Source organism: Topomyia yanbarensis, chromosome 2 (genome assembly GCF_030247195.1).
Source record: "Topomyia yanbarensis strain Yona2022 chromosome 2, ASM3024719v1, whole genome shotgun sequence".
NCBI classification, from domain to species: Eukaryota; Metazoa; Arthropoda; class Insecta; order Diptera; family Culicidae; genus Topomyia; species Topomyia yanbarensis.
In genome coordinates this window covers 278,541,263-278,557,063 of record NC_080671.1, presented here as the reverse complement: position 1 = coordinate 278,557,063, position 15,801 = coordinate 278,541,263, and the positions used below count along the sequence as shown (strand labels likewise).

The following is a 15,801-nucleotide window of genomic DNA, read 5'->3' as shown; positions in this document are numbered from 1 at the left end:
TGCCGTAACTTCGATCGAAATCAGCAACATACTGATAGTTAAACTTAAATGATACTTATAGCTTATATGCTCCTGAATTGGTAGTAATGCATATTGTTTTTTGATCTGGTTTACTGCAAAAATATTTATCAACAGACAGAGCATATTTTTAACTAACCGAACACATCAACATGATCAAAACACAACATATATTTCTTTTGATTTCCTTGCATTTTAACCCTGCCTACTGTGACTGTGTGCTCTAGACTGCGAAAAAACAGAAGTTAGTTTTATGTCATTAGGGAATCCCATAGAATACAGAATGAATATTATATTATTGATTATGACATTATATGAGCAATTTACGTGGCTTACAACTCTTATCATAACGGTGGCGGAAAATGAAAGACAATATTTCTCAAACAATTTTCGGTTAGCAACCAAACCAATTGTTTAATAGGTAATGTATTTGAACTGTAATATTGAACTCAAGGCTTGCATCGTGCAGAATTTAAAATTTCCTTTGCTAGGCTTAATGACAATAATTTTCAAAACTGACTGTCATCGAGAGGCTTCAGTCAAACTGAGTGAACAAAAGAGCGAAAAGACAAAACATTTTTTTCGCAAAGTCACTCACGTAGTATGACTGACACTATAATATATTATGTTGCTGTCACAGTGTGAGAACTTATACGGAAAGAGAGTCGAATATGAGTACTTGCGACCGTGTAGGAAAGTTTTCTGTTTACGGTTACCGAATGCAGCATGTGACATGGCGAGCAGGGTTACCAGAGTCAAATCTATGTTTATCTATAATTCACCTTTAATCTGTTTTTGAATTTGGTGTAAATTCTATCGCTATCTATATGTTCAACACTATTTGTATAGAGCCAACAGAAATTGGAGATGGCCTGTAAGATATGCTTATACAATTAAATAGTAAAACTAAACATTAGCTGTTTTAAATGCTAAATAGTTTCGTTGAAAATATTGGCTGCACCCGTAGAGAGATGTAACTGACGAGAGTGTGTTCACTGAACTGCCACTAGGAAGTGCCAGGGGGACCAGTTCTCCTACAAATAAAACAAATTACTATATATAATATCCAAATATACTGTGAGAGCATTGTGTATATTACTGAACTGGAGTACGGGGTCCAGCCTTCATCCGCAATAATAACGATAAATAGTAAAATAATAAGATTGTGTGGCCATCTAAGTACAATCAAATATTAGTGAATGAGTGATCACTTATTCAAATCAAAACGCTAAGGCAAGGGACACATTGGGGGGTGTTCTCTATATACTAGGCGACTCGAATGACATTTCTTGATCGTTTTTTTCAGGGGTGCGTGTCTGCGGTGAGTTGCTCTCTTTGTTTGCTTTCTCTTCTGTTAAGGGTTCGGTCACTTTAACATTTATCCCTCAACTCTTTGCATAATATGCAAGTTAAAACCACCGTCTATCGATCTGTACTGTAAAATAAGTGAAAAGTGTTATAGTGACGCCGTAAAGATTGAAAGAGGGAGTAGGCGGGGAGAGTGGCTCATTGTGTGTGTGTCTTTTTGGAAGGACGCTCAAGATTAATCGACAGGGACGAGTGTAGGTACATGGGGTTCCTGTTCCCACGTTGTGGAAGATGGTAAAAGAAGGGTTTCCAATGCAATACTTCTAGCACATCCCAGTTAAGCTCAGCTGGAAATGAACCGGAATTCTGGCTGGTTCCAGCTCGTATTCCGGCTCCAGTAACACAACCGATTCTAGTTAGAATCGGTTGTGTCACTGGAGCCCGTGGACGAACTGGAACCAGTCAGAAATCCAGCTCATTTCCGGCTGAATTTTACTGGGATGGATCACTGTCCATGGTAGCTGTAGACAGGGATGCCAGGTGCACAGATTTATCTGTGTTTCATAGATTTTCAATATGCTGCACAGATTGCAAAAACTGTACAGATTTCCACAGTTTTCTGTTTTAAACGCACAGATTAGCACAGATTTCTCAATTTTTTACCTTGTGCTTAATTTTTGACTCGCGAAAAACCAAAAAAAAAGTCACCACATCTTGTTTTTCAGCCAAATTTGTAAGATTTCCGTGACACAGATAGACACAGATTTTTAAATGGGCCGCGCACAGATTTTTCAAAATATCACCTGGCATCCCTGGCTGTAGAATTGAAGTGGTGAGTTAGTTTAGATACACACTTTTTCTATCAGCGCTCTACGATATTGATTTTTTAATATCTACTTGTGTGACCCTGTTTGTTGTGGCCGATCATGGCATGGGGACTACGAGATGTACTGATGGACATGATCGTTTTTGAATGAGTGAGCGAGTTTTCTAGCTTCTTTTCTGTCAGTGCGAGCTGAAGTCGAATATGAATACTTGCGACCGTGTAGGAAGGTTTTCTATTTACGGTTACCGAATGCAGCACAGTGGAGATCATACATCGCAAACAGTTTAGAAGCACAAAGTCACACGGGAGAGATTCGAGAGCATGTATAATGTGACATGGAGAGCAGGGTTACCAGAGTCAAATCTATGTTTATCTATAATTCACCTTTAATCTGTTTTTGAATTTGGTATAAATTCTATCGCTATCTATATGTTCAACACTATTTGTATAGAGCCAACCGAAATTGGAGATGGTCTGTAAGATATGCTTATGCAATTAAATAGTAAAACTAAACATTAGCTGTTTTAAATGCTAAATAGTTTCGTTGAAAATATTGGCTGCACCCTTAGAGAGATGCAACTGACGAGAGTGTGTTCACTGAACTGCCACTAGGAAGTGCCAGGGGACCAGTTCTCCTACAAATAAAACAAATTACTATATATAATATCCAAATGTACGGTGAGAGCATTGTGTATATTACTGAGCTGGAGTACGAGGTCCAGCCTTCATCCGCAATAATAACGATAAATAGGAAAATAATAAGATTATATGGCCATCTAAGCACAATCAAATATTAGTGACGCCCAACTGCAGGATTTTTTCGGAAGTCTGGAAGAATAATCTGGAGAATATTGTTGAAATTATGATTGTTTTCGTCATTTATTTTCTTTCTTATGTACATAGTTATTCTACACAGCAAAAAGAATTGTAATGATGGTCGATGCGATGTTCACCGATGCGCATGGAATTTAGACGTAATGGTAAATCAAATACAATATTGTGCTGTTTTAGATACAATTATACACCAATCACCTAGTATCACATAGAAACTATGTGACTAGATTTTTACGTCATTTCCACTGAATATTGCTTTCGGATCGATATTGTATTGCAATGAAAATGATGTACGAAATTGTTGCATTGAAAATTGTGTAATATTAATCTCCTGGAAGAATATCCCTGTTCAGAGTGTGATATTGTTCATTGACATATTTGTATTATCACACGATTTGGTGTAATATTATATTCATAAATACGCACATCACTGTTTACATCAACTTTACTGTGATATCACACGCACTAACGCTATATTAAACAGTACAAAATTATTTTCAGTGTATGAATGACAACTCTTCGCCGCCTGCCACATCTCGTTCATCAAAGACTTTTCCTGCGTGTGATGTGTGATAATTTTGGTATACAGATTCTCTACTCGTGCTAGTCCGTCTTTAGCAGGAAAAGTTTGCTCATCCCCTCCAAGTCTTCAAGATTAGGAAGTGCGCAATTCCATAAGGTGTTCCCGAGGCCAGATCATCGAAAAATTTTGTCGGCATAGCTGCATGTATTACCAAAAAGACAGTTTGTTTACTGGACTACTTATAGCTCGGCTGTGGTATGGAGGTTAATGAACGATCGATCATCAAATCAACCGAAGTAGGAAGGATCAGCTAGATTATCGGAATGACCATGAAGAGGCCGGGAAATTAGTACAGCTTTAATTTGATAAGAAGAACAGGCCAAACTTTATCATGGTAAGTGAAATCATTTGCATAATTTTAAACATTTGACACCCTTTACATCTACCGTCCGCATATTTTCCATAATTGTCAGAGAATTTGTCCCCTGGTATTCTTCATCGTGATAACAAACTGTGTAATGCTGCGACAAATGAATCGTTCGATAGATTTTAGACCTTTATACTATTTGTCACCATACACACGAAGACACTATCTTTTGACAGCAGCTGTTTTCGTCCAACTTGCTGTAAGAGAATATGTCCAGCATAATCAAGACCAACCTTTTGAAATACTGGCACTGGCACATAGATTCGCCATTAACTAACGTACTTTTGTAGGTTTGATCTTGAAGGTCGTTTTCTCGAATAACTTCCGGATTCAGGAGAACATTGCAATCAATCGATACTAATCGTGATCGGAGCCTGGTTTTCCTGGCTTTTGAATGACGATGTCATTTAGTTGTCTCTAATCGTGAGGGACAATGTTACCCTCAAGAAACCTAGTAAATGAATTCAACGAGTATCTTTTAACAGATTCTGGCAGATTCTTCACCAAATTGAATTTATTCCTGTCGGGCCCTGAAATTTTATTGTTACATGATACGAGAGCAAGTGAAAACCACCATCGAAATAGTGTTTCGCTCGCATTATCGTGAGGGTACGTGGCGCGGTCAGTTTTCTGTGCCGGGTGGAAAATGGACAAACCTTTTTGGCGAATTCGAATATCCAACAGTTTCAATATTACACACTAATTAGTATTGCTTCAGTTTCGCATCGGGCTTTGCCCCAAAGAATGCTCATCGATGTTTCTATCGTTGATCCGCCAACGAACCAGCGTAGGTAATTGTTTCCTGGTCTTCATCAAAATAGATTATAACTATTAGAGGGAGGAAAGCGCCACTGTCTCCATGTATTCACGGACTGAAACATGGGGTATCGCTCTAGCATATCGAATACCATTACTTTGACTTTAACAGTGGCATGCGACCTCTAGTTGTTATAATCTTTTCTTTCATCAAATTCTTTATTTGCGTTTCTAACGTTGCGTACTATTGGTAGCTAGCGAGTAAACCGTCGTCCTGCAAGGTCTTACACGAGGTGACCTTCTTTACGTATAGGTCTGAGCACTCTTTGTTCCATCACTTACAATCCAATTTTTCAATTTCTCCGAAAACATTTCTCGCACTCTTAGCGCAAAATAATCAACACGTTCTTTTGCAAATTAATTAATTCTTATTAAAATGGAGGAAACATTTCGCGGATCTAGAACACTAATGACAGATCAAAATCGCTTTGACAACCCCTGGTAACTCGACAAGTTCCTAAGCTAATATAACACCTATTTCACAGTGAATTTTTGACCGATTCCTACAAACTTGATATTATGTGATAGATTCAATACTCCCATTATCTGCTATTCAATTTTTTTGAGTTCTGACTTTTGGTTATGAAGTTACATGTTGGTTATTGCGGTCACTTAGGAATTTCTCATATAAACCGGTACAATCATTATACCTCAGAGGCTTAAAATCGATTGAAATAGACATCAAATTACTTAGATTCACAGGTCTAGATTACTGATAACCAATCTAAGATTCCACCGAAAGTCCCGGGTTCCAGGCATATACCAGAACCAAAGTCACATTGGTTCTTCATTGATGACCGAATCAATTTTTACTAACCTAGTCATAAATGGAAAGTTTAATATACGGTTGGGCATTTTACCCCCCATTGAGCACCCTCCCTTCCCTTTCCACCCCCCATGTTAACACAAAGATTCAAGAACTCATACTAATTAAGTTAAATGAATATTATTTGTTGCAAGTGTGCCAGCGACGACATGCCTATCACGTTAGTAGCAGTCGTGGTAGACATTAGTAATGTCATCACTAAGCTGAATCTGAACTACAGAATCACGTTTCCTGGGAAACATTCACCTTGTTGTTGCCTCGCGAAGAGCAGTCTTCAGCAGGTGCCTATCTTAATGAACTACTAAACAAATTAAGTCCGCCCGATGTAAACCGCTTCGGTTTTCTCACCAAGCGTACTGGTCTTGAAGCTCCCATTCATTGCTTCACTTTCCATGTACTGTATGACTGTTGCAGTACTGTATATAAATTTACTACGGGTTTATTTCGTAGTAATGGCGAATAGATATTTTATATCATTAAAATATTTTAAAATCATGTAGTATCAGAATGGCAAAATTAAATATTAAACTAATTAAATGGGTTACATCATTGTAGAATTTAAAAAAAATCGATTTTTTATTTGCCTACTCGAGTGTTTTCAAATTTATATACTAAAAACCGATTTAATCCACCTATCAGTGAGATGAGACATTTCTTACACATTTCACTATTGGATTAGTTTGCAGAACTCACGAGAAGTAGGCACCCAACTAGAGGTGGGATGAAAACAGTTTCAAGTCTTGCACGAATAAAATCTCGAATAAGCTGAATAAATTATAGAAATCAACAAAACGACCGAAATAAATAAGTAAAGCAAAAAATGAAATAATAGGTTTTTAAATTCATAAAATGAGTAGAAAAATTAATGTAAATCAAAATTATCAAATACACGAATCAAATTAGATTAGGTTATTAAATAAAAATTAAGATTATATTTAGAAATAGTTATAAGATTAAGATTAATTGACTCATACTAACAAATTGAATGAAATAAAACGAATGACTGAACATGAAATGCATAAAATTAAAGATATGAATCAAATGAATCAAACGAATTAAATGAATCAAATGAATCAAACGAATCAAATGAATGAAATGAATCAAATGAGTCAAATGAATCAAATGAATCACATGAATCAAATGAATCACATGAATCACATGAACCAAATGAATCAAATGAATCAAACGAATCAAATGAATCAAATGATTCAAATGAATCAAATGAAACAAATGAACTAAATGAAACAAATGAACTAAATGAATCAAATGAATCAGGAATCACACGAATCAAATGAATCAAATGAATCAAATGAATCATATGAATCAAATGAATCAAATGAATCAAATGAATCAAATGAATCACATGAATCACATGAATCAAATGAATCAAATGAGTCAAATGAATCAAATGAATCAAATGAATCAAATGAATCACACGAATCAAATGAATCACATGAATCAAATGAATCACATGAACCAAATGAATCAAATGAATCAAATGAATCAAACGAATCAAATCAATCAAATGAATCAAATGCAGAGGCGACGCGTGGTTCCACTGTCAACCCGTTCAATATTTTACAAAGGTCCTGGAAACGTCACAATCATCTCTAATTGGGGGTTTTTAGATCAGCTAATTATTTCTCGTTTATATTTTCTGACGGTACTCAGGTGGGCTCGCAAAATTATCGATTTCATCCAATGTCTAACGAATAGGACCAATGAAAGATGTTCGGGTTTTTCTGTACGTGAGAGCTGAGCAAAACAAATTTGTTGTCAAAAACCCACCGATAATTGTCAAACAAACGTCTGGTAGAATGCTTAAAAGACCAAAAAGTACACTAAGAAAATATATTCGTAAATCTGCTACGAATATATTTCGTTCAGAAAACTTTCGCAAAATATATGAATTTTTCGTACATATGATGAATCATTCGTATTTCTACGGAAACGATTTTATTTTCATCACAAGTTTTTTGTAAAAACCACGAAAGAACTTTCGTTATCTTATTACATTTCATTATTCAAACGAATTGTTTGATAAAATACACGAATGCCTTTATAATATTTACGAGCATCTTTCGTAATAAGAACGATTTTTTCCGAAGGATCTCCACAATAAATATGCGCCAAAAATTCATATCGCTGAACGAATTTATTGGTAAAACTGCTAAAAACATATTGGATGCTTCCAATTCGTGAACTAATAAAAAGCACGGTGACTTGATGAACGAAATTTTTCGTAATTTTAAATATTTAGTGTAAATTGTACGAAATTCAAAGAAGAAAACGAAACTACGATGAATTTTGTGATGACATATCATAGTATGATATGAATTATCTTGGAATGTAGAATCTTTTGTACCACACACGAAGAAATAATCGTCAAATTTTGTATAAGAAAAATTGAAATATTTGTCAACCGGTTAAAAGTCATCCCTCGATTCTTTCAAATGGGGTAGAAATTTGAATGTTCTTCACGCAATTCATTGAATCCAGAAAAAAAATTGCTCGTGAAATATTGTAAGCACGAGATATTTAACATAAACCCGTTCATTTTTACAATAGAACACAAGATCATTCGAATAATTCCTGGTTTGAGTTTATGTCCATTTTACACTCTCAGTAGATAAGTTTTCAACATATAAATGCAAAGAGCACACAGTTCTTCGAAGCAAAAGTAGACGGTTCGTTATTATCGTTGAACCAACGCAATCCTTACCCAAAACCAATATACCCCAAGTGCAGCGACATTTCTTCAGGCTACCCAAGAAAGCGTTCACGTTCAATCGACTGTTTTGAACGTACGACAACACGCACTCAAAAATTATAAATTGCTCTCGTTTGCACACAACACACTCATATGGACATCGCACCAATGCGCCCTGGTTCAATATTTGATTTGAACCGGTGCAAAAGGAAAATCAGTATAAAAAGCCGTCGCGGTCGCCCATGTCATTCACGCTGCTGTTACAGCCGTTGCTCATGTAGCTGCTGAAAGCATGCGGTGAGAGTACGAGATGCGTGCATGTTTGAGGTTGAACCGGTCATGAGTAGACAGAGTTTTTTTGAAATGTACTCACTTGGTATGCTAAGTTGGTTTATCGTTTGGATCAAATTGTCGAACGTCAAGGTTTGGAGATTATTAATTTCATTTAAATTAATTTGTGTGCTGCTGCTGTTAATGTTCGGGTCGTCAGATTTTGCTTACCTGTTCAATGAACAGGTTGAACGTACCGACGCGTCGCCTCTGATCAAATGAATCAAATAAATCAAATGAATCAAATTATTCAAATGAATCAAATGAAACAAATGAACTAAATGAAACAAATTATCTAAATGAATCAAATGAATCAGGAATCACACGAATCAAATAATTGAAATGATTCAAATGAATCAAATGAATCATATGAATCAAATGAATCAAATGAATCAAATGAATCAAATGAATCAAATGAATCACATGAATCAAATGAATCAAATGAATTAAATGAATCAAATTGATTTAATTCATCCAGTGAATACAATGAAATGGATCAAATGAATAAAAAGAATCGATGAACAAAATGAATTAGGTAAAAAATAAATGAAATGCATAAATAAAACAAACGAATCAAATAAACAAAATGAACTGAAGTGATAAAATGAATAAAAAGAAGAAAAAATGTGCAGAATAAAATTCATTGATTAAAATGAAAAATTAATCAACGGTAAAAGGTTATAAATTAATATAAAGAAATAAATTGAATCAAATAAATTATTGGGATGAAATGATTAAAACTGAAAAAGTAGTCAGATTATTAAAATGAAGAAACTGAACAAAATGAATAAACTAGAAAAAATGAATAAAATGCATACAAAAAACAAAGAATAAAATAAGTTAAATGAATGATATGAGTAAAATGCACAAAAAGAATAAACTGATCAGAGTGATTCCAAAGAATGAAACGAATAAAATAAGCAAAATGAACGCAGATGAACAAAACGAATAAAAAGATGCTGAATGAAATAATTAATTAAAAAGAAATGGTCATATATTTGAAGCTAAAAACATTTTTGAATGAAGAAAATGAATATACCGGATTCTACGAATTGGAGAACCATTGCATCAGAAAGTTTTGAAATGTTTTTGAAAATCCCATCTTCTGAGAAAAGTCTAATAAATATGCAATGGACTTTCTAGGGCTTCCATTTTTCTTGGTTTTATTCTTTTTGTTTTCATGCTTCTTTACTTGACGGCGTCGTTTTAAGATTATCTGGTGTTTCTACTTTATTGTTGGACCTTAATTAGTTATCAGGAACCTGGAACGTTCAATTTGCTTTGGAATTCGAAGTTTTTGGTTTTTGGTCGCATATTCCCGAAAAAAAGATTTTTGTACAGAATAGAATTTACTGGTCCAGTATTTTAACGCGCAATTGAATATAGTAAAGTGGGACAAGGTCACATGTGCTTTCAAGCCGCTTGAACAGAGAACGACAGGGAGAATGCGATTCGTGAATGAGACAGGTAGATATTTCAAAGTTTTTATTTGCATTGAAGTAAATAGTGTGAAATGTCTGGCTATGTCGATAGCATAAAAGCCGTGCATTCAGTTGATTGCAATGCAGTCTCTTCCCATTCATCCTTATAGCTTTCATATTGTTTCGTTCGGAATTCTCGTGCAGGCAATATGTCAATAAATAAGTCCTATACAGACCAATACTGTGAAAAAGAAATGGTTCAAACTACTCAGTATATCCAGATATGGACGACGATAAGTTAGAAGACACATCGTAGTTGCATCCCCCATCGAGAGTGGGTACTTTGGAAAACTTCTTTTCCTGGATCTAATTTGTGGATATTTTTGGTCTTTGATCCGTTATTTTCATGAAAGTTCGTACCAATACAACGAATGTGCAGCTGATACAACTCATGGTTCATTCGCCTGCGCCACGTTTCATCTTCCATCTGCACGTCACCATAGATGGTACGCAACACCTTTCGTTCGAAAACTCCAAGGGCGCGTTGATCCTCCACGAGCATAGTCCAGGTCTCGTGGCCGTAGAGGACCACCGATCTAATCAGCGTCTTGTAGATAATCAACTTCGTGCGGCGGCGAATTTTGTTCGACCGGAGCGTCCTCCGGAGTCCAAAGTAGGCACGATTTCCCGCCAAGATCCGTCTCTAAATTTCTCTGCTGTTATCATTGTCGTCGGTTACCAGTGAGCCCAAATACATGAATTCGTCGACCATCTCGATTTCGTCACCGTCAATCCGAACTCGGGTGGAAGGTTCACATTGTCGTCTCTAGAACCTCTTCCTCTCATGTATTTTGTCTTCGAAACGTTGATGGCAAGTCCAATCCTGCTGGCTTCTGCTTTCAGTCTTTGAGCATATATTTCATTCAAAATTCAATAGAGATACGAATAGTTTAAATATCGCAGTGGAATGTCTCTTTTGAAAATTTTCATCGTCAAACTTTCATATTATCCAGTTAAGCCAAATATTTTTCTGATATAGCCATGAATTTCCCTAATTATAGTGTAGATACAGGCTTTGAATACAATTGAATTAAAATTGAGTTGATGTAGCAGACAAAAAATAGTTTTGTTTTCTCAAACCTTCGCAATTACAATTAACAAATATTTCAGATTGACAGAAGATCTTATCACGCAACTTAGAAATGGATACAGAAATAGCTAGATAGATGCGATAGAAGAGAAACAGAGGGAGAGAGAGATGGGGGGCGTGTGAGGAATGGCAAATGATGGTTAATGCAGTGATATTATTTTTATAGGTATATTATTATGGTATATTGATTTCTTACATTCTTATCATAAATAATGTAAGTAGTAATTTTTGCGCCATAACCAGTATAACCTAAATTTTGCAAAAGAGCTAAATTTTCGCTAGATTTTTAGGCTTCAAACATACAGTTGCTTTCGGTGACGCCACGAGTATTATATGAGAAATCTTTTATCTCACGACTAGGTGAATTACTTTTTGATCTGTGTATTGATATACCATCCAACATTTACCTCATGATTGAACGCATTGCCTAATCCAAGGGATAAATACTAGAACTCACTGTTTCTTTATCAACAAATAATTTTGTCTTTGAAGTGAACTTATATATTGATTTTTGAGAAATAGTTAACTTGTTATAAAGGTAATTCCACAGAGAACAGACGTCCATCTTCAGCATTCAACTTGTGTAAAATCTCTAACGGTTTCGAAGAAAGTTTGGATATCTAAACCAGGTGCGCTACTGTCGTCATGTTTTTTTGTGGCTGAGTGCGACAGAATTGACAGCGGTTATTCCTCTACCCAGTCAAACTAGTCCGGAGCCGATTCGGAATTCCAGCATGACTTCCAGCTCAAATGCGTCAACCGATAGAACCGGAATCGGTTGTTTTCTTTGAGCTAGATTCCATGCTGAATCCATCCAGAATTTCGAACCGGTTCCGGAATCGATTTGACGGATAGTTAGGATAGGTTGATGTGGCGGCGCTAGTGTTTTTCGTATATTAATTCAAATGTTTACACACGTTTTTTAAATATTTTTGTTCGATCATGGATGTCTGTTCTCTGTTGTAATTCACAAAATGTTCTCAACATAGAATTCCTTGAATCACGTAGATGTGTTTTCATACCCCGATATTTAAAATCGGTTTAGTTTTGCCCCTAAAACACCAGTAAAGCAATACTCTGTATGAAACAATCTCATTTTTAGTTAGTGGAAATTGGTAAGCGAGGAATAAAAATACAAAATGTTTAATATCTTCGCCGCTTGCGCAATCTATAGCTTGTTGGAAAGGTATTTTTACAAGCTTTCTATTTATGTGCAGTTTGTGAGCAATATTACATTGTTCAAAAGTTATTTGCAAAAATCCTGCCGTGTGTTGACAAAATCCATATCTCAGAAAGTAAACAACATATCGAAAATCAGAAATAATAGTGTCAAATGGCAACGTTAGGCCTTTCATTTGAAACTAGTTTCATTAAGATCGGTTCAGCCATTGCTGAGATAATTACATGACATTTTGTACATACATACATACACACACACACACATACAGACATTGTCTCATTTTGTCGAGCTATGTCGATTGGTATATGAAACTCGGCCCTCCGGGCCTCGGAGAAAGTTTTCAAAGTTTGAGCGAATCCTATACATTTCTTTTGTAAGAAATGTAAAAACGAAAAGCAACAAGAATATTTATATACTCAAATTTTCAATTGCGAAGTAAGACGCGATTAAACCTAGTTCACCTCAGAAAATCTGATCGACATCGGACAGACCGACATATCGTTAATAGTAACAACAATAATTTATATCATTTCCTTTATTTTCAGTATGAGACGTCGACTTCAGCGCATGAGCGCAAATCAATCACACAACCGCGCCATTGAATGGACGTATAATCACAGAGAACAGACGTCCAACTCCAGTTTTGAAGTTGTATAAAATCGAAGACATTTTCGAATGTAGTTGATATATCATCACCAGGTGTGTTAGTATCGTCATTTCGTTTGGTAGCCGAGTTCGACTGGATTTACAGGTTTACATGGAACTTTCAAAATGGCCGACATTATTACACCTCCACCCAGCCAAACCATTCCGGAACCGATTGAGTCGGAATCGGTTGTTTCCTTTCCTTTGGAATTTGTGAAATGGCCTCCAAAGTAGTTAAATTTTTCTTTCAAACACAAATGTTTTATTTATTAACAAGTTATAGGTTCGAACATACCAAATTTATTAAAATATAGTTTGCTTTAATGTAAAATTTAGCTGACTACCAAAGCTTTCATATCACATCTCTTTTCATACTTTTTGTAGCGACTCACTCTATCTTACTCAGGTGCACAGTTACCGCCGGATAAAATATTGGCCCCAGAAACGCTTGATATAATCTGTAGCTTTTTCAAATCTTAATATGATTGGACTAAAAAAGTGGAGTTCTTTATTAGTATGTTGTTATTATGCGCGCCAAATTTAATAGGTTAGATCATGTATGGATAAACCAAAAACGGTTTCAAGGGCGCGTATAATGACAACTCGAATGACAACCTATTGAAGGATTAAGCTGCAAAATTTTTTTCCAAAAATAATAAGATTTCACAAAATTACAGACGATTTAATCAAGTGTTTTGTGAGCAATATTTTACTTTGCGTTTATAGTGCACCTGAGTATATATTGTTCCCTTTTACATCGTTCGTTATTACACCATAGGCCGTTACACCATTTGCAATTACATCATTCTACAATTCGTCGTTTGTTATCACATCGTTCGCCATAGCATTGAGTGCAATACATCATTCTTCAACACATCCTTTTCATTGCATCATTTAGTTTACGTCGTTCCACATAGCACTCACTCGTGCAATATCACACTACTCTATCTAAAGAGCGATGTGCAGCGATTTTGATGTGATATCACAAGATTTTTTTTGCTGTGTAGGTTCATGTTTTAATTTATGTAGTATTTAAGGTAATGTAACATATTTTGGAGACCGTTTATTTTGGAGAAATATCATCAGGCATATTATTTTGGAGAAATTTATTGAGAATGCGGAAATATTTTGGGATTCTAAGGAATATTCTTGTGATGTTATCGTTGTGTGGGAACATTAATTAGAAATAAGGTTGTACATTTTCTTCATCATTTTTTCTGTACATTTTCTATATTATTCATAAATTTTTACATATTCAAAAATAAACCGAAATGGCTTCTAAGTTTCCGAGAGCCGACCACTTAACCAATGAGGAAGTGGATTACGAGCTCATAATTCGTGGCAAGGTTGAGGAAACCAAAAATGATTCGGAAGCCAAATACCGACTGATACGAAACCTTTTTTACGAAGATGTGAGGGAAAATCGGGATTATCCGTCGTGGTTTACTATCGAACAAGAGTTCGATCGCGTGTCAAGCATAATCGATGTTTTGAGAGGGAAGTTGGAGAATGGTCCAGATGAAAGGTGCATTTCCCGATTAAAACATTACGCGCTTAGGGTCGCCCGAAGCATAGCTGAGGATCCTGGATCCGAAGCCATGCGTAAAGAACTGACAAGGGAAATTCGAAGTGTGTTGAACAGATTTAGTGGGAAGAAGGGTTTCGAAGATTCTCACTCAAAAGAAGTTGTCAATAATCAGCAGATGGCATTGGAGTCAGGGAAAGATGATGGGAAAGCGAAGAGCATCAAGACGACGGACAAGAACGCCAGAACAGGTCGTCTGATGAGCATGCGAAGCGATCCCTTGGAGCTATTCCCAAGACAGCAAGTGAGGAACAACTGAGGAGGGAAACCCAATTAAACGACGAAAACAGAATGCTGAGAATGCAAGTGGCTGAGTTGAGGCGAGAATTGGCAGAATTTAGACTGGCAACCAAGATACCGGATCCGACGAGGTTCGTCAACCCTTCCAATCGAGGACTTCAAGTTCCTGAGCTGATGAGTAGGGTGGAGTTCGACAGAGAAGCGCAACCGACACCGTACAACCGAGTCAACCGTGACAGAAACCGAACGCAGGCTGAGAGCAGAGGTACCACAACGACTATATAGCGGCATTCCACAGACGAGACAGGATGAGTCCGATAGAGGACGAGCGATTCGAAGGGAATCAGTCGAACGACGGATGGAGACAGTAAGCGAGCGTTCGTACTACGATGCACGAGACGGTCAGGAGCAAGCGCGACAGTTGAGCAGAATGTATGGTATGGAGACGAGAATAGCTGAACGGGAGGATCCAGCTGATAGACGATGGAGTGACAGACGGAGTTTTTCTCAGTGGGATAGTCGAGGCAATCCCACCGGTGGCCTGCATCGAAGGCAGAGTGCTGCAATCTTGCAGAGTAGCGAGGACGAAGATGGGTATGACGCTGAGCAGTTTCGCCCAAGACGTCGTGTGAATCGACGAATCGCGGATCGTGAGATTCAGGACGCAGACCGGCGAATGGAGAAATGACACCTAACTTTTAGTGGCGACCCCCGCCATCGATCGTTGGAAGATTTTTTCCATAAGATTCAGATGAGTGACACAGATAGACACAGATTTTTAAATGGGCCGCGCACAGATTTTTCAAAATATCACCTGGCATCCCTGGCTGTAGAATTGAAGTGGTGAGTTAGTTTAGATACATTCTTTTTCTATCAGTGCTCTACGATATTGATTTTTTAATATCTACTTTGACCTGTGTGGCTCTGTTTGTTGTGGCCGATCATGGCATGGGGACTACGAG

The 15,801-nt window shown here is 36.6% G+C and overlaps 1 long non-coding RNA gene across 1 annotated transcript in view; it reads left to right on the top strand.

Annotated features, from left to right (window-relative positions):
- LOC131683203 (uncharacterized) overlaps nucleotides 1-13,618 on the top strand; it is a 22,780-nt gene extending 9,162 nt beyond the window's left edge. The window contains exons 2-4 of the long non-coding RNA XR_009304416.1: nucleotides 3,056-3,132; nucleotides 3,488-3,903; nucleotides 12,915-13,618. This is a non-coding gene — a long non-coding RNA (uncharacterized LOC131683203). The remainder of the gene's footprint in view (nucleotides 1-3,055; nucleotides 3,133-3,487; nucleotides 3,904-12,914) is intronic.
- Nucleotides 13,619-15,801: the final 2,183 nt, after the last annotated feature.